The sequence below is a fragment of the Chinchilla lanigera genome, unplaced genomic scaffold, assembly GCF_000276665.1.
Source record: "Chinchilla lanigera isolate Chin_1 unplaced genomic scaffold, ChiLan1.0 scaffold00005, whole genome shotgun sequence".
Taxonomy (NCBI): domain Eukaryota; kingdom Metazoa; phylum Chordata; class Mammalia; order Rodentia; family Chinchillidae; genus Chinchilla; species Chinchilla lanigera.
The window spans coordinates 12,087,620-12,107,173 of record NW_004955406.1 but is presented as its reverse complement, the minus strand read 5'-3'; the positions used below and the strand labels follow the sequence as shown (position 1 = coordinate 12,107,173).

The 19,554-nt window shown below is 37.5% G+C and overlaps 1 protein-coding gene and 1 long non-coding RNA gene across 4 annotated transcripts in view; one reads left to right on the top strand and one right to left on the bottom strand.

The window, feature by feature from the left end:
• Positions 1 to 19,554, bottom strand: part of Prrc2c (proline-rich coiled-coil 2C) — a gene marked incomplete in the record, with an annotated part of 78,195 nt that overhangs the window by 58,093 nt on the left and 548 nt on the right.
• LOC102022665 lies at positions 9,267 to 19,505 on the top strand. Of its 3 annotated transcripts, none has more exons than XR_001236362.1 (5): positions 9,267 to 9,332; positions 9,806 to 9,894; positions 13,023 to 13,109; positions 13,897 to 14,063; positions 18,902 to 19,505. It is a non-coding gene; the product is annotated as an uncharacterized LOC102022665 (long non-coding RNA). The 3 variants fall into 3 exon arrangements; XR_001236361.1 differs by having other exon boundaries at positions 13,009 to 13,109; XR_001236360.1 differs by having other exon boundaries at positions 12,980 to 13,109.

The following is a 19,554-nucleotide window of genomic DNA, read 5'->3' as shown; positions in this document are numbered from 1 at the left end:
TTTTTGGTTTTTCTCCGGTACCGGGAACCGAACTCACGACCTTGCGCTTGCCAGGCAGGCGCTTTTGCCGCTGAGCTAAATCCCCAGCCCCTATTTTGTAGCTTTTGAGATTGGGTCTTGCTATGCAGTTCAGGATGGCCTTGAGCTCACTTTGCAGTCCAGGCCGGTCTCGAACTCAAAATGATCTTTCTGCCTCAGCCTCCCCAATGCTGGGATTACAAGCGTGCACCACCATGCCCAGCTTTCACAGATATTTTTTAAAGTCTAATTCCTATTTAGGAGTCTACAATGAATAAAACAATCATGGTTGCTTAAGGAAATAAGACCAACAGAATTTTGACCAAGATGAATATAGGAAATTTCCCTCCCCCCTTGAGAAACTACTAAAAACCTGGACTGTGGGCATGTATATGAATGCATGTGTATATAAAAACAACACCAGGCAGAGAAGTTTCTGACCTTTGGGGAACAAGACAGTGAGCCATCCAGTAGCCTAAATTTACTATCTGGAGAGTTCCCAGGCCCTGACACAAGAGAAAGAAATTAGAGTGGAGGCTGGAGAGTTCCTAAGTTCAAAAGTTTGAAGCTGAGTTCATTGAGACCAAGGTAAGCTGCGAATCACTACTGGAAAGAAGACTACACAGAGAAAAAATACCACAGAACTGCAGAGAATCCTCCTTAAGTGCCAACCTACACATTTGCGGAGAACACTACCCTGAAACATGAATGAACCACCTGAGAGGACCAGTGCCTACAGCTAAAAAAGGGCTGGGAATAGTACCTATTCTCACAAGTCAATAGTACCTATTCTCACATGATTTAAAAAAATCATGATTCCCCAGGCATTAGGTGAGTACTCAGAAAAACCCTGCCTCAGGAGTGGCTAAAAATTACCCTAAATAAACACTGTTCTGATCTTGCCTAACAACCTGAAAGTTAACAGTCCAAAGGATCTAACTGTTCCCCAGTAACATTATGGAGTCTCAGAACCAATTTAAATACTTACTTAAAAATGAAAAAATACCCATCAACAGAGAAGAAATAATACAAATGTGGCATTCACCAAAAATTATGTAAGCAAAGAAGCAGAAAAACATGAACCATAGTATAGGAGAATATCAATCAACTGAAATCAGTATCATATCATTGTAAATGTTAAAATTAGCGGGCAAAAATTTTACAGTTATTTTTGAACTGTATTCTATTTGTCCAATAAGCTGCAGTAAAAAAGATCAAATAAAAACAGAACACACAAAAAATATAAAAGCATGAAAACTTATACAAATGAAAAACATAATGGATAAATTTAGGATATGTTAAGCAGCATCTGAGACACCTTCAAAGGAAAGAATAGTTAATTTAAAGCTATCAACAGAAACTACCCAAAATAAAAGAAGAAAAAGCACAGTAATAAAACAAGCTGGGCATGGTGGCACACACCTGTAATCCCAGCACTAAGGAAACTGAGGCAGGAGGATCACTTTGAGTTCGAGGCCAGCCTGCACTACACAGTGAGATCCTGCCTCAAAACAACAGAAAACCACTAAAAACCCCCAACAACAAAAAACCAACAAAACAACAAGTTGGGCCTTGAGACAACTGTAGGCAGCCTAAAGAAGGAGATGAAAAACCAGGAAAAAAAGGCCAAAAATGTTAGAAATTTGATGAAATTATAAACCCAGATTTAAAAGACTCAGTAGAGTCCAAGCATAAGAAACATTAAGAAATCTACACTCAACATTCAAAAACTGAAAATGATACATAATGGAATTAAAAAATGAAATACTCAGAGATGTATCTAACAAGACCTGTATTCTGAAAACTACAAAGCATCAAAGAAAGACTCGATAGACAGACGGATATATGCCACCAGGTTAATGGGTCACAAAACCCACTATTAAGATGTCAGATCTTATCAAATTGATCTACAGATTCAAAGCACTACAAAACACAATCTCAGAAGGAATTTTTTTGGAAGACAGACTTTGTCAAGTTGATTCTAAAATGCATAAAGAAATGGACATAACTTTTATCAACCAAATGAAAAGAATAAGATTTGAGAGTAGATACCACCTGACTTCAAGACTTAAAGCAGGTGAAAACACTATGGTACCAATGTAAAAGCAAAACAGATCAACGGAACAGAGTCTAGAAATGTAAATATATGAATATTGCTTTTGACAAAGGCAAAGAAAATTCAGAGGATAAAAGTCTTCCCAACAAACAATGGTGGGGCAGTTTATTAGTAGATTCAACTCAAATGTACCATAAAATATAAAACCTAAAACTGTAAAGTTTAGAAAAAAACATTAAAGCAAATTTTTGTGATCCTGGGTTAGATAAGGAATGTTTACATACAACTCTGAAAGCATAATCCATAAACATTAAATTTGTAAGCTGGAGTTTCATTTTTTAAGAAAAGACACTGGACTGGAAACAAAAAGCAAGCAACAACCTGGGAAAAAAATTTTTCAAATCATATATATGACAAAAAATTTTAAGGTGGAATATACAGAAAACCCTCAGAACTTAGGAAGGAAAAAGATACCCCAATTTTAAAAAATGGGCACAACTTGGACACCACCAGAGAGACACAAATGGCAAATAACTACACAAAGGTATTCAGCATCATTTTTTATTTGGAAAATGCAAACTGAAACCAAAAAACCCAGAATGGCTAAAATTACAGAATAATTTCATTAGGTACTGGCAAAGAGGTAGGGAACTAGAATACACTGCTGATGGGAATGAGAAATGGCAACGGACAACCACCCTGGAAAGCACTTTGGCAAGTTTCTTAAAAAGGTAAATGCCAACCACTTTCTCTTATTCCATTCCTAGCATTTAACCAAGAGAAATAAAAACATACGAGGTGCAACTGAAAAACACCATGTTTAAATTGTAAAAACTGATTACAATGATAAGATACAGTGCCACTAAACTTCCTCAAAATTCTCTCCGGTGCTTCAAACACAGTTATTTATCCCTTTGTTTTTGCCATTTTCTGAAGCAGTTCTGGAAGCCCTTATTCATGAGTCTTTAGGTGCACTGTGATGTTTGTCTTCATGTTCTGAATTTACAAAACATTTAAATGGTCATTTTGACTCTGGGGAAGAGTCAGAAGTCTAATGGTGCTAGATCTGGTGAATTAGGTGGACAGCACTCAGCAGCATTTATCATATTTTTGAGCACACATGAAGGGAAATATATTAAGGAGGATTAATGACCAAGTCTTTTACTATTTTACTTCAAATATGCACTGTAACTTTTAATCACCCCCTGTATATCCAAATAATCTTGCATTTCCTAGTCTTTTTTTGGTCTTTTTGAGACAGGGTTTCGCTATGCAGTTCAGGCGGGCCTTGAGCTCACTTTGTAGCCCAGGCTGGTCTCAAACTCCCAACGATCCTCCTGCCTCAGCTTCCTGAGTGCTGGGATTACAGGCATGCACCACCATGCCCAGCACTTCACAGTATTTTATGTGTAACAATCTCAAACTGGCAACAACTGTCCACCAAATGACTAGAGACGCCAATCACAGTATACTCATTCAATGAACTACCGAAGGAATAAAAAAGAATAAACAAGGCTGAGTGTGGTGGCACAACTGTAATCTCAACCTTTAGGAGGCTCAGACAAGAGAATCATTTTGAGATCAGCTTGGAGTACAGTTAGACTTTGTCTCAAAAACAAGAACCAAAACAACAAAAATCCACCAAAACTGCTGACATAGGTAACAATGTGGATAAATCTCAAAATGATTATGCTGAATGAAAGAGGCTAGGACCTCCCTCCCATATTATGATTTCTATTCTAATTATGTTTCAATAAAACTTGCTAAAAACACAACTCTTAGATCACTTACTAACAAAATCTCCCTGGTTTAATCTATTAAAGCAAACTGAGGCAGAAAACAGGATGATCAAAGGATCAGAGACGAGTTTAAAAGTGGCATATTAAAGATACACAAATTCAGTGGACAGCAATTACAAAGGAAGGGAAATATGCTGCCCAGGCATGGCGAGAGAAATCCACAGCCCTGATAAGGAGTAGCAGAAAATAATGCAGTAATGAAGTCAATACCAAAGAAGGAAAACCAAACCAAACCAAACCTCAGAGCATAGTAAACGATCAAAAATAGTGTTTTTTCCTTGGAAGTGACAACAAAACAATTTAAGATTTTGGTAGCTTCAAAATTAACCACCTAAAAATAATCATAAATGTAAAAGCAAATCAATTAAAAAATTTCTTTTCAATAGAAGAGGAAATCAAAACTAAAACTGCAAAGATAGGTAGCACAGAAAATTCTTTGCATCTAGTATACAATCACATACACATTTCAGAGGAAAGTACTCTGAAATCTTTTAATTACCAGATAAAATAGTAAGTTTAAAAAGTTTCCCAACTAAAGTAGGAAAGAAAAAAAAAAAGCCATAAAATTGATAAAATTCAAAACCTACTTTTTTTCAGGAGGTGAGAAAAGTTAGCTGGGGGTGTAGCTCAGTGGAAAAGCATGTGCTTATGAAGTGCAAGCCTTTGGTTAAATCCCCAGAACTAGAAAAAGAAAAAAGGTAGCCAAATGGCACCCCACCAATTTTTACAGTTACTATTATCTCATCCTTTACAGAAAAAGTGTGGCAACCCTTGGCATAAAGGAAAGAAGACTCAATTCGGTACAGTGTAATGCTGACACGAAACAGCACACAAACACACACAGGCATATATGGAGACCAGTTTTTACATAAACTAATACAAAAAACTCCCAAGCATAAAGGTATATGTTTTTTAAAAAAAGGCCATGAATCCTAAATACTAGTATGGGATGTGCAAAATACAAGGCTATATGCAATCTTTGCAAGATGGTATATGATAAAAATTTATAATACAAGTCAGTCGTTAAATGATTCATATTTTGAAACTTGTTTATTGAACACCTATTATAGCAGGCTATCCATCCTGTCTGTAGTTTCACTTTGCATAGTTTATTACCAGCAGTCAACTTTGATTTAGACATCAAACAAAATCAGAAAAAGTAATCTACAAACACATATTCCTAACTATCTGAACAGTCAATGAACATTTATCACATCACTCATTAACCATCCTTTGCAAAGGTTCATATACCAGTAATTTTGGTGCACCGGTTTGTAAACCTAACTCACACTCGTAACACTGTTTCCAAGGGAAAACATACATACTTCTCTACTGTATACCTCTGAAAATAGAAACTAATGTTCCGTTAAATCCTGTAGGAGTCATTTCACAGTCTTTCTGAATTACAATATGGCAAAGTAGTGTCAGTGGCGCATGCACTCGGGAGGCTGAGGCAGGAGGATCACTGAGTTGAGGCCAGTCTGAGCTACAAAGTGAGTTCAAGGTCAGCCTGAACTGTACAATTCTGTCTCAAAAAGACTAAATAAACAAACAAATACTCTAGCAAAGTGACCCTCTGTAGCAGTGATGGCAACCCTATGGCATGCATGTCACAGTGGGCTGTTTGTTTCCACTGAAAGCTCTAAAGGGTTCGCCGTCACTGCTCCACAGGTTACAAAGACAATACGGCTTCCCTAATGCTGCAATAATATTCACCCAACCACATTTTTATAACAAATATGCACTGAGGACAACTGTCAGATGTTGTTAGATGTTAGGATATATTATCAAAGACTCAACTGGATAAATGGATTGCAGAAGACAAAAAGAGACTTTGATGGATGGTAAAGTCCAAAAGATCTGTCTGAACAAGAAACGACTGAGAAAATCCACCAGTAGTTGTCAACTCAGGCTGCACAGGTATACAGAAGCCATAAAAAATTTTGCTTGCCAGGGCCCAATGCTAGACAAATAAAACAGAATTTTAAGCAGAATTTTCAGGGCCAAGACAGCAACAATATTCTTTGGAAAGCTACCCAAGTATGTTTAAAATACAGTCACAGTTGAGAACCAGAGCTTGCTAGGGTAGTTTAAGAAGCACTGTCCTTGAGTTTATTCTAAATGCCATGGAGACCACAGGAAGGAGTGAACAACTAATCAAAAATCTAGTGGTTACCGGGCGTGGTGGCACACGCCTGTAATCCCAGCACTCGGGAGGCTGTGGCAGGAGGATGGATGCAAGTTCGAGACCAGCCTGGGCTACACAGCGAGACCCTGTCTCAAAAAGACCAAAAAAAAAAAAACAACCAAATCTAGTGGTTGCATTCATATAAGCAGATTCTAAGTAGCAATAGTATAATTTAAATAATTCAAAGGCCCTTGAACAACAAGCTCAGTAAGCGTTTGTCTTTAGCTTGCTAGCTTCTGACAGAAAAACTTAGCACAGTTATAGGGCAAAGAGATGTTATCTTCCACCTGTACCACTTCTAATTCTGAAAGAAGTTTCTCCTACTTCTACAATGCTACTGATTTTTCTATATTACCATCTTGCTCAGTGCCATGTACATTTAAAAAAACTAGCATTTCCCACTTATACTAGATATAACAAAACAGGTATCCACATTTTCAAAATTCTAACAACAAAAATGCCTTGTAACAGGTTGTTTTTTGTAGAAAAAAAAAGAAATAAGGGGGAAATGCCACCCTTTTTACAGCAAACAGATCATTTCCAAAAAGTCTGAAAGAAATATAGAAAGCAGTAGTTTGTTATAATATAGCAGCAACCTTTCAAAATGAGAGGATGACACTGAACAGTGGTAACAAAAAAAATGGTTTCAAAAAAGGACAGGTGGGGGCTGGGTATTTAGATCAGCGGCACAGCACCTGCCTGGCAAGCCCAAGGTCATGAGTTTGATTCCCAGTACCGGGGTGGCAGGGGCGGACAGGTAGCACGAGTTTAAGGTCTGTACAGGAAAAAATGCAAGGCTTCTATCTCTATATGCTTTCTCTTTTGGTCATTTCATCTACAGCTCACTGCTTCAAACATTAACAGTAAAGCTAATGCTCAGAACTTTCCTTCAAGCCACAATATTTAGACACACATTTTATATTATCTATAGACCAAAGCATCACAAAGTTTTCTGACAATTTTAAAGTCGCAAAGTTTGGTTCCCATTCACTTACACAAGTATGTACTCAATGTCTACCCTACACTAAGCATTGCTGGGAAAAGATAAACAAAAGACATGCTGTCCTCATCCGCTGATTGGAAAGAGTTTAGAATGAGGCTAGAAAAGATGTGAAAAGCAAATGGAGAACAGGAAAGACAGCAACTATGAGAAGAAGGTATTGGCAAGCAGCAGAAAGCCTGATAGAAGTAGGTATATACAATATTCCCAAATCTGTGCAGTCATGATTCTCTCCAATGTTTTAGCCTAGGAAAAAAAAGAGTGGTGGGAAGCCCAAAAGCAGCTGGGTTAAATCAGTGCGCTGCATCGTGCCAGACATGTATAAATAAAAGGTGAAAATGCTGCCAAAAAAATTACTGGAGTGAACATTGCAATGTGTATCCTCCAAACTTCATGCTGAAACTTAAGCCTCAATGCAACAGTATTAAGCAGTGGTGCTCTTTAGTGGGTGATTAGGCAACGAGGGTGAGATTAGGGCCTTATAAAAGGGCTGGAGGAAACAAGGCCTCTTTTGCCTTTGTGTGCACACCTCCAAGTGAGGACACAATGCTGAAGATGCCACCTGGTAAAGACTCTGGCCCTCACCAAACAACTCCACTGTACCTTGAACTTGAGCTTTCCACCCTCTACAACTGTGCGAAGTAATTCTGTCTCAGATATTGTTAGAGCTGAGTGAATGGACTAAAAAGAGGACAGCCAAGGGAATAGCAAATTTCAGCAAGACTAAAACTAGTCAGTAACAATAGTATTAATAAGTGCTTTCAAGTCAAGCTTACTATAGATTTCTTTTTCCACTTACTATTTTGTGCAATTTTCCATAAGACTGAAATCATTCCCCCCAAATTAAAAACAAAACAAAAACTGATCTGTTCTGACGTTCACCTCTCCCAACTTCCCCATAAGCATTTTCCCTACTTTCAGTCTTAAGATGTTGAGTATCTTTGCCATTTATATCTCCCACTTTTTATTACATTAAAGAGAACTGAGTTCTATACATTTTAATTTAGCAATATATTCTGAAGCTCAATTTTTAAAAGCAGGGCTATACAGGTCTAGAAAGGTAGCACAGTGTAAAATGATTAGACTGGGACTATGAAGAACTGAAAGCCTAAATCATCAAGATTACTTTTTCATTGGAGCTAGAATTAATTCCAGGCTGACCTGAAAGCCAGTATCCAAGATAATTTTATAAGAAAAATCAGTTTTCATTACGGAACAGAGAAATCCCTGAGCAATGTAACAATAAGATGTTATTTTAAAAATCATTTAGAGACACAAAATGATTCAAGTTTTCATTACCAAGTCATTATCATAACATAGAGCAAAATAGGAAGGATAAAACATTGTGGAAACAAAACAGTGGATCTTGATTAGCAAATGTCATTCTAAAGCTGGGAATGATGGCAAATGCAATGCTAGCAGAAGCAGGTTTTTCAGTTTGAGGCCAGCCTGAGCTACACATAGCAAGCTCAAGATTAGCTCAGACTGCCCAGAGATCTGATCTCAAAAAAAGGTCATTCTGGAGTACAATAATATAAAGAGCTTAAGAATCAATGCACTCTTTATTGTACAAAAAGGGTGAAGGTGCAGAGGGGCTGATTTGTACATTCCCCAAATTCATGTCTGACACCCTAAGACAAATGTGAGAGCACTTGGAAAGTGAAAGTGTGGGAGATAATTAGGTTTAGATAGAATCATGAGTGTTACTAATGCCCTTATTAGAGACAAGAGAGCTCACTGTGCCATGAGAAAACAACTGTAAGGAAGTGGCCATGTGCAGTAAGACAGCCTTCACCAGATGTGGACCATGCTGACATCCTTACCTCAGACTTTCAGTTTCTGAAACTTTGAGAAATAAATTCTTGTTTAAGTCACCTATAGTATTTTTATATGGCACCCTGAGCCGAATTAGGGATGGGTGAAGCTACTCATTCAGAAAACAGCATTTTATCAAAATTTAACTAAACTGTTTACTTAAAATTCAAAAAGCCAAACATTAATGCCTCTTCTAGTCCCCAGCCAAAGTCAAAAAACATAAATTTTAAACAAGTTGATTCACTTCCCTCCCTACCTGTGCTTTGTTTTTAAAACAGTATTAGTCTTTACAAACTTCCCCTTGAATAAATACAGATGAGAATATCAGATGTTTTAAGTGGGAAATCATTTTATGTTTAAAGAATGATGTCACAATATGAACGAGTCACCCCTCTACCTACAAGTTCCACATTCACAGATTCAACCAATTGTGGATGGAAAAATGTAACAATAAAGGTAAATTTAAAATGAATGAAGTGTAACAACAATTTGTTTAATATTTACATTGTTTTAGGAATTAGAAATAATCTAGAGATTCAAAGTTGTAGGAGAAAAAAGTTAGATGAGGATAAGCATAGGTTACATGCAAATATTTTACTTCTACATAAAGGACTTGGGCATTCAGATTTTGGTGTGGGAGAGTTGTGGAATCAATCCTCCTTACATCCTGAGGGATAATTAATATGACCTGAATAACCATTATGCTGGATGCTATTCTTTTCAATGTCTTTTGTCAGTAACTAAGATAAAGACTTGGAATGTAGGCATGGCGTACGAAATAACATATGTAAAAGAGTAGCGATATACTCAATGACTTTCTAAGAGTTAAAAAAAGTGCTGGAATGTTAGAATGAATTAAAGAATTACTAATGACACAGTCACAGTTTAAAACTGTATTTAAAAAAAAAAACAACACTATTTCATTACAGGATGCAGGGGTGGGCACCTGTCGTGCCAGCTACTGAGGAAACTGGTGGGATGGACTGCCTGGAGTTCAACACCAGCCTGAGCAATATAGGTAAGACTTGTCTCAAAATCAAAACAAAAACCAAAAACATCAAATTCCAAAAATGCAGAATATACAACCATCCTGTTCCAGTAGTATGACAACACTGTTTTATAAAACTTGTTGCTTTAATACAAATACAATACTGAACACAGACTTGAAATTGTAATGTTCCATTGAATTTTGCATTATACTATGTCAGGGTACCACCCTCAATTGCAGGTTTCATTAAGATAAGTATTAACAAACTAGCTGAATACAAAGAAAAAAAACTTTCCAACTGCTGTTATCCATAAATGGAAATAAATTACTTAAAAATAGAACTTAGCATTCTCTGTTTTCACAATTTGCCAGGCAACCTAAAGAGCTGTGAAATGATATGAAATTTCGGTGAAGCACAGAACCTGTGTCCAATGCCATGAAGTATGCTTCTAGAAGGGTGTATCTAGGAAATAAGTTTAGCTTTTTCTTCCCATCCAGATCCCTAGAGCCTTGTTTTTTGTTTTTCTGGGATGGGAGCAGATAATAACTAGTGGAAAGATACACAACTGTTTCTTTGCTTAAAAACAAAAAAATGTGAGGATTAATACTCAGGATATACAGACCCCCAAAGAATGAATAAAAGAACAAGTCCAATCAAAATGAGCAAAAGATTTAAATGGGTACTTCTCAAAAGAAATAAAATAGCAAATAAATATATGAAAAAATGCTTAACATCTTTGGCCACCAGGGAAATAAAATCAAAACTAGACTGTGATTCTATCTCACTCTAGACATACGGGCTATTATCAAATGGTAAAAAAAAAACAAAAAAAAAAAACTGCAGAGAATACGAAGAAAAGCTGGGCGTGGTGGCGCATGCCTGTAATCCCAGCACTCTGGAGTCTGAGGCAGGAGGATCACTTCTAGTTCGAGGCCAGCCTGGGCTACAAAGTAAGTTCAAGACCAGCCTAAAATGCATAGCGAGACCCTGTCTCAAAAAAAACAAAAACAACAACAACAAAAAACACCACCAGAGAAGAAAAAGGAAGAAAGAAAAAGGAACCTTTATACACTGTTGTGGGAATGTAAGTTAGTACAGCCACTATAGAAAAAAGTACAGAGCTTCCTGAAAAAACTAAAACGAACTACCATGTGATCTAGTTATACCACTACCGGGTATCTGTCTGAAAGAAATGAAGCCAGCATATACACATACATTTACTGATGTGAGCAATATAGTTAAGAGCTTGTCTCAAAAGCTTTTTTAAAAAGTTTATATGTATATATAAACATATATACATATATACAAATACTGAGTTTCCTCAGTAGCTGGGACGACAGGTGCCCACCACTGCATCCTGTAATGAAAGTTTTTTTTTTTAAATAGTTTTGAACTATGACTGTGTCATTAGTAATTCTTTAATTCATTCTAACATTCCAACACTTTTTTTTTAACTCTTAGAAAGTCATTGAGTATATCGCTACTCTTTCAAGTATGTTATTTCATATGCCATGCATGCCTTCCAAGTCTTTATCTTAGTTACTGACAAAATGTATGAGAGAATGGTATATGCATGTTTACTGTAGTATTATTCACAATAGCCAAGATATGGACTCAGCCTAAGTGCTGATTCAACAAATGACTAAAAAAAAAAAAAAAAAATACGCACACACACACCATGAAGTACTTTAGCCATAAAGAAGAATGAAATCATGTCAGTTTCATTTCCAGAGAGATAGATGGAACTGGTAGGCATCATGAAAGGACAGTGTTGCATGTTTTTCCTCCCACTTGTGGAAACTTAAAAGAATGAACAAAAGTGAGAATAAGGGAGCAAGAGAAATAAATAAATGAGGACAGGACTTGAAAGTAGGATTACTGAAGGCTGTAAAAAAAAAAAATGATGGGACAATAAAGTAAAAAGGTTCATCTACATTTATATCTTCATCTCATGAATGTTAACAATCTCTACAGAGACCTGACCATGAGCTGCACCTAAGCAAAAGCAAGGTAAGTCCTAGTCAAGAAATACTATAATTATTGCTTAGGTTAAGATGAATTGGTCAACTTCTAAGGCCTCTTTCACCTGTTAAAATCAATTGGTAATTTTAAAGTGTAGGATACATCAAATAGGTATTTAAAAATATATACGTACAAACTTTTTAAAACAGGTGCCGTGAAACAAGCCTGTAATGGGAGCTACTTGGGAAGGTGAGGCAGGAGAATGAAGAATCTGAACCTTCCCTTAGCAACACACTATCTCATAAACAATAACAAATTTTTAGCTTTAACACACTAATTGAACATACTTATGAGTAACAACGTGACACTTTAATATATGTGTATCGGAGTAATGGCATATCTATCACCTCAAACATTTACCTTTCTTTGTGTGGTGTACATCCAATGGTTCTAAGATTAATTTGCCGCTATAACAGTAAAGCTAAGAGTATCATTATATGTTGACTTACCTCTACTACAAATAGCATCAGAGCAAAACATTAAAAACTGTCATAGTTTTAAAAAAGTATAATATAAATAAATGTTAGAGAGTTCTTATCAGAATTACAGAAGGATATAGGTTATTCTTGGAAACTGAAACGTGTTAACTATCAGAAAAGCAACGTGGCTATCAAATCTTCTACACTGAAAAACATTGTTCTATTTGATGAGGTGAATGCCAAGACACCCTTGTTGGCAATTTATATTTTACCTGTTCATGCTACATAACTACGTTTCTTAAAATTCTGTTTAAAGTTCAGCTGTAACATTTAGTAGTTGAACAGCAATTGATACATCACTTTAATTTGAACAAACTCATTATTTCCTCACCTGTGGCTTACAATATCCAATTGAATACAACTGTAAGATTTAATAAATGTATGTGTATAAAGCTCTTAGAATAGCGTATAACAAGTAATAAGAATTTATTAAATGGTAATATTTTTAAAATACATTACAAATAAAACACAAAGCAAATAATTTTCTAGTCAACTTTATTTTTTGGAAAGCAATAATGTTAAGTTTGGATATTACACAGTTTTTCCCAAAATGCTCATCCAGCATCCATAATTATTCCACATCTTTTATCTAACTAAATGATTCTATTTAAAGGTTGGATTGTTTTTGTTTTCTGAGACAAGGTCTTGTCATGTAGTTCGAGCTGGCCTCAAACCAAGGCGATCCTCTTCCTCACCCTCCAGAGCTGAGATTACAGGCGTGTGCCCCCCATGCCTGGCGCAAGGTATGAAGAATCCCTTTCACCAAGTCATTAACTCCATTCCTCCAATGACATACGCTGGGTTTCAGACATATTAAACCTACCCCTTATTCCCACTTTCTACTTTCATTCTTTCCGTGTTCAAGCTGAATACAACTACAACTACAACTACATTTTCTTTCTGCTTTTCCTATCCCTGTTAAACAGTTCTTCATCATGAAAAGCACTTTCCCTGCCTCCAAAATGTTAAGAAAATTCTTGTCCGTAGTTGCTAGATATTTTATCTTTTTACAAGCTAAATCTGTATTGTGGTGGAAGCTACATAAGTTTCTATGTATTAAAACACAGAGATACACAAAAACTAATTTTCTTAATATAAATTTAAAAACATGTATCAATATAACTAATCTTCACCTGTCAAAAGCTTTCTTTCAATGTCTTTTTCCTGTTTTGAAACTAAAATTTCTCTATCAGCTCCATCTCCCCAACCAAATAATTCTGTGCCTCCCATATTGCTTCCTCAATTAAGATCTATAAATTTGAATCTAAAAATCAAAGTTACTTAAAATACAGACCAAGTTACAAGTGCCATATTGCCAAAACTCTAACTTTTCATTAAAACTACAAAATGGGATTTGAATATTGTATTAATTATAATTTTACTCATATATTCTCTAGTCCCTTTGACACTCAAATGATATATGTATTGTATTTATTATTTCACATTCACTAAAAGTAATAAGCTGCAATACCCATCTTTATAATATATTAGAAAATTCCCTACTTGCTTATGTACTTTTTTGTTCCTTAGCTCCTTTGGACAATTTCTCCAGTCTCCGGATTGTTTCTGAAGCTGTTCTAAACGTACCCTTACCATGTTTCCCCTAAGGCATCTTTCAGAGGAGCCACCGGCCTCCTTAAAGCCTCTGTGCAAATAGAAAAATACTTTCTTCTAGGAAGACACAGGTACTACTCTAGGTGAGGAGCTGTTACCTTGGAGGAAAGGGAAGAGGGGGTGGTAGTTTCTTGGGAGGCCTAAGGAAGGGGCACAGAACTCTGCAAACAGAACTCTGGCTGAATTTTAATTCTGGTTGCCTCATTCAGCTTGGTTGGTACCTTTGTGTGGTGCACAAACCACACAACCATATATAGCAGCCCTGTGGTTTCAGATTATCAACTGGGAAAGAGAGGAGAAGAACATCAAGTATCAGCTTCCCTAGGTAGCCGTTTCTCCATCACACAGGCAACCACTTCTTGCAGATTCAGTATTTATTTGGAGGGATTGTCCAAACTCATTGGAATCTATTTTCCCTTTAATTTTTCCTTTCCCCTGGTTCTCTTCTGCTTTTAAAGTTGGTCAAGACTCCATCTTGGTATCATGTGATATCCAGGGCTAGACCTAAGTTTTTAAACTTCACAAGCAACTCCACTTGCATATTCCACACACCTAAAAAGTGACGGTCTCACTATGTATCCCCCATCCCACCCCTTAAACCTTCATCCTCATTACTTGACCTGAATTATTTTAGGATTATCAAGGATCTCTCAAATTCAAAGGCTGCTTCTCATTTTTCTGAACTCTGCTACATTTGGCTCTGATAATCCAATATTCAGGTTAGTTTTTTCTGCCCCTATTTCTGTAGTGACTTCTCCACTTACTCATTCTCTTGCCAGACTACTCTAAACATCCTATTACACTTCTTCATCTAAATAAACCTCCTTCTTGGCAGTTCACCATGGAAATCGTTGTTTGAAGTATGTAGTTAAGACTCTAAGTTATATCTCTATTTCTGTAATGCTGCCATTTCTGTTTGATGAATCTATTCCATTCTAGACTTTCACCATTTCTGGCCTTCATTAACTGCAACTGTTGCCTGATTCTATGCAGCATTCATTTCTCTGTTTTTTTTTTTTTTTTTTTTTTTTTTGTCTTTTTGACACAGGGTCTTGCTATGCAGTTCAGGCTGGCCTTGAGCTCACTTTGTAGCACAGGCTGGTCTCAAACTTGCATTCATCCTCCTGCCACAGCCGCCCGAGTGCTGGGATTATACAGGCGTACGCCACCATGCCTGGCTCAGCATTCGTTTCTCATAGCAGTAATGTCCCAAAGGGTAGAATGTAAAGGACTGGTGATATATTAAGTGATTTTAAGTGCTATAAAAAGGAGCATTTAAGATTATATATTGATTTTAAAACATTAGAAGGGGGAGTTAATACCAAATAATCATGTAAATTTTTATTTTATATTCACTTAATTAAAAAACAGCAAGTTGAATTAGGGTAAAATATTAAGTAACAGACAAGATAGTTTGAAGGTAAAGCAAAAACTGTGACTGATTTTATTTGAAAAATACTGACCACTTAGAAACCCATAAATGTAAATACTAAGGCTCTGGGTCAATGATTAAATAAAATAATACACCTCCCAGATCTATCACAGTATAGAAAGACATAATCTCACCAAATATTCTTAGCTCAAGGCTTGGTAAAGTTTTCAACAAATATTAAAAATTACTGCCAGGCGTGGTGGTGTGCACCGTAATCCCCGCACTCGGGAGGCTGAGGCAGTAGGATTGTTGTAGGTTTGAGACAAGCCTGGGCTACAAAGTGAGCTCAAGGACAGCCTGAAGTGCATAGCAAGACCCTGTCTCAAAAAGACAAGAAAAAAAACCCAAAAAAACCAAAAAACCACAATTCTTTTCTGGCAGTACTTGGGCCTTGCTCACTCATGGCAAGCAATCTACCATGAGGCCATATTCTCAGCTCAAAAATTGTAACTCTGGATTTCTCTTAGTATCATGCCTTTATTTGTAACCAAGTAGGCACTCAATTGGTACAATAGAATACCTGTGTATGGATTTTCTGCACCAAATCTTCCTTACCTACCTACACACTTTTCACCTCAAAGGTGAAAACACCTGTTTTCAGCTTCTAACATGAATCCAAAGACCACACACACTATATGTATAGACACACACACACACGTTTGCACATACATACATTTTTTTGTGTGTGGTACTGAGGATCAAATTCAGGCCCTCATATATGCTAGGCAAAGGACTCTATCACCAAGTTATATCCCAGCCCCAAGGTAATTTTTAATATTAATCCTTAACGAACATCTGGTAGTGGTAACCAAAAACCATATGCCCTAATTCACTGGGACTTACAAACCTAGAAGAATCTTTAGTGTTTGTTGAGTACAACTAAAAATTAAGGAAAATATGATGCAACTAAATCTCACAATGTATATTATATAAACATAAATTCTTTCAAAGTTATCTGTAATACAATTCTAATGCCTAAATAACGGGCTGGAGATTGAAAAATGTCCCTTCACTGTAAGATACTTGTCAGTTAACCTCAATCATTCACCTGCTTTTATGTTTCTAACCCTACATCACTCAATAATGTCTCTACATATGCCAAGTGCATGCAAGGTGATGATGACATGCAAACAGTCTAGTAAAGAAAGACTAGTAAGGAAACATAGAAAGTAAACAAAAAATTAGTACATAACACACAACACACATAACAGCCAACACTGTTTCTTTACCAGAAATGTGCTCTACAAATGCTAACTACATCCCATCCTTCTTTTATGCTTAGTAACTAGCAACACCACAAAGGGGTGAGTACAACACAGGCAGAAATACTTGCAGATTCTTAAGGCAGTATACACCAATCGTGTCTGCAAAAGATACAAATTTTCTGTTGGAAGTTAATCCTCTCATTTGTCTCAAGTTCATCAGCAAATACACAAAGACCCTGGCTCAAAATGATATAATTGGGATTCCGCTAATGTAGATCAAAATAAGGACTAGGAATATAACTGGCAAAAAGGTAGTTTATACTTAGCTTTTGTGAGAGGAAAACACAACAGAAATTTAAGAAATTTTACAGAATACTTTGACCCACACAAAGATGTTCTGACTGATGTACCCATGGTATTATTGGGGAAATTAAAATGTAATGACTCGGAAAAGTAACACTAACTTTCAGACTTCTGAGCAACAATTAACTGATAAATTTTCACTGCATTCCCCTACTGAGAAAAGTGACAACTCTTACCGAAATGAAATTGTTAGTCGTAACTTAGACACAACTTTGGATCTCCTTTAAGAATATAGTCCCATACAAATTTATTTTACAATTTTTATCAATGATCAATTCTTGTTAACCATACTATGACATAAATAGCGTAAGTCACCTAACTGACCTACAAACTAAAGCAGTGCTAGGGGTACAGTCAAGGATGTAATATAAACTTCAGAGATATTTTACCAGAAAGGTAAAGGTAGAGAGGCGAGGGACTGGAGTGAAGCAGAAAATCTGCTTTTTCATTTTCAGCAAGATACTGTCTCAGTGTCACTACAGAGCATGAAAAAATCTTTTACAAGTAAAATCCAGTCGGTAAAGCCGGACGTGGTGGCGCACACCTGTAATCCCAGCACTGGGGAGGCTGAGGCAGAAGGATATTTTCGAGTTCCAGACCAGCCTGGGTTACAAAGTGAGCTCAAGGCCAGCCTGAACTGGATAGCGAGACCCCACCTCAAAAAGACAAAAAAAGGGCCAGGGATGTAGCTCAGTGGCACAAGTGCAATGTCCTGAGTTCCACTCTAGGTACAAAAAAAAGACAAAAAAAGTGAGCTCCAGGCCAGCCTGAACTGCATAGTGAGACCCTGTCTGAAAAGAGACAAAATAAATAAATAAATAAGTAAAATCCAGCAGGTCAAGAAAGGAAAAATTTATTTAAGTACCCCCCCAAAGATATATACCGTTCTGAAAATACAGATTACATACTGCTTTTAGAGTATTCTACCGATACAGGATTCTACTCCCTTGGCCCATTAGTTGGCTTTTTAAATGTACTAGGCACAGCAGTAAGTCCTTCACATATAATATCTGAAAGTTCCATACATAATAATCCTTAAAGAGATGCCATTACTTTCATTTCCATTTCACAGATGAGGAATTAACCTACCAGTAACATCTCAAAATTTAAAAGTTATACCTGTGGTAATACAGAGCTAAAGTTATTTCAAGCATTCACTGGACTTTAAACAGTAAAGGACACAAAAAGTTAGCTTCTATCCCAACCACAAAGTAGATGTAATCTATTCTTACACTTGCAACACTATAACCTTCATAGGCATCAACGTTCACATACTAAATACTGAAGTCAAGGTAAAGAAACACTATCAATAGTGCTGCATTTTACTCGGTTACTAAAGATTACAGAATTAGACGGAACAAGAAAGCCGTTCGATGATTTAGAGTACCCTTTTTTGGCGTTTTTAGACAATACGCCTGTGAATCCATATTCAGCACTGTACCACCAGTTCCTGCTGTGTGACCTTGGTCAACTTAATCTCTCAGATTTCATTTCCTCATCTGTAAAATGAGGACTCAGAGCACCTCCTTAAAAGACTTGCAGAAATTTCTGAAAAGATGATGTATACAAAGGACTTATTACTCTACCAACACAGGTTAACTAAGGAGGTAGAACAGCCACACAGAGAAGCTTATACTGCTCTCCCAATTTAAAAAGCCCGACTCTGAAAATTTCATGTTTAGAGAACTACTAAAGACAAAACTAAAATATAACCTATTCTGGATTTGGGGATATATCAATGCCTCTGGGGTGAGGCCCAAAGATGCTGCAGTACATCCGCGATACACACCTAAAAATGGCTCCACGAAAAGCAGGACCTTAATTACCAATGTAGGAGGTTAGACGTTTTTATTTTTAAGTGCTGGAGTTAGAGCTGGGGGGGGGGGCGGCTCTCAAACCACCCTAATATTTTCATTTGCAGGACTAACCTAACAAGCACTTAATCAAGAATTTTCCGATTCTTCTGGTGCATTCCAAATGAAAATTTTACAGCAGAGCCACCTACTGCACGATTCCAAGTACCCTGCCTGCCGAGGTACAGATCCACGAATCTAAGCCGAGGACTGGCCAATGCGGAAATCCGGGTAGCTCTACAAACCGGCCAACGTTAGGCACGTCGGTCACTCAAAGGATCTTTAAGTCAAGTCGTAACAAATATACGTTCCTTGAAAGTAATTACAAGGGCTCCTGCACAAAGTTAACAATCCTTCATTATCCCGGTCCTCCCTGGTCCCCGCGCCCTTTTCTTCCACGCCGAGGTGCGACCCTAACAGCAACAAGGCGAATGCCATCTTAGAAAGCGGGAGCAGCGCGGCGGGATTCACCCCGCAGCGAGGGGCCGCGGCGCGCGGCCGAGCGTGAGAAAGGGCCACCCAACGCTCCGCGCAGCGGGCCGCCAGTCCCTAGCGGAAGCAGGGCCGGTCCAGGCGCCCCGGGGGCCTCACCGAGCCGGGTCTTTAACCCAGGCTCCCGCTCTCCGCTGCGTTCAGGTCCGACCTCCCGACTCGCCCAGGCGGAGCCCCGGGCGGCCTGAGGGACGCAGCCTTCCCACGAGGGCCCCCGCCGCGGGGGAAC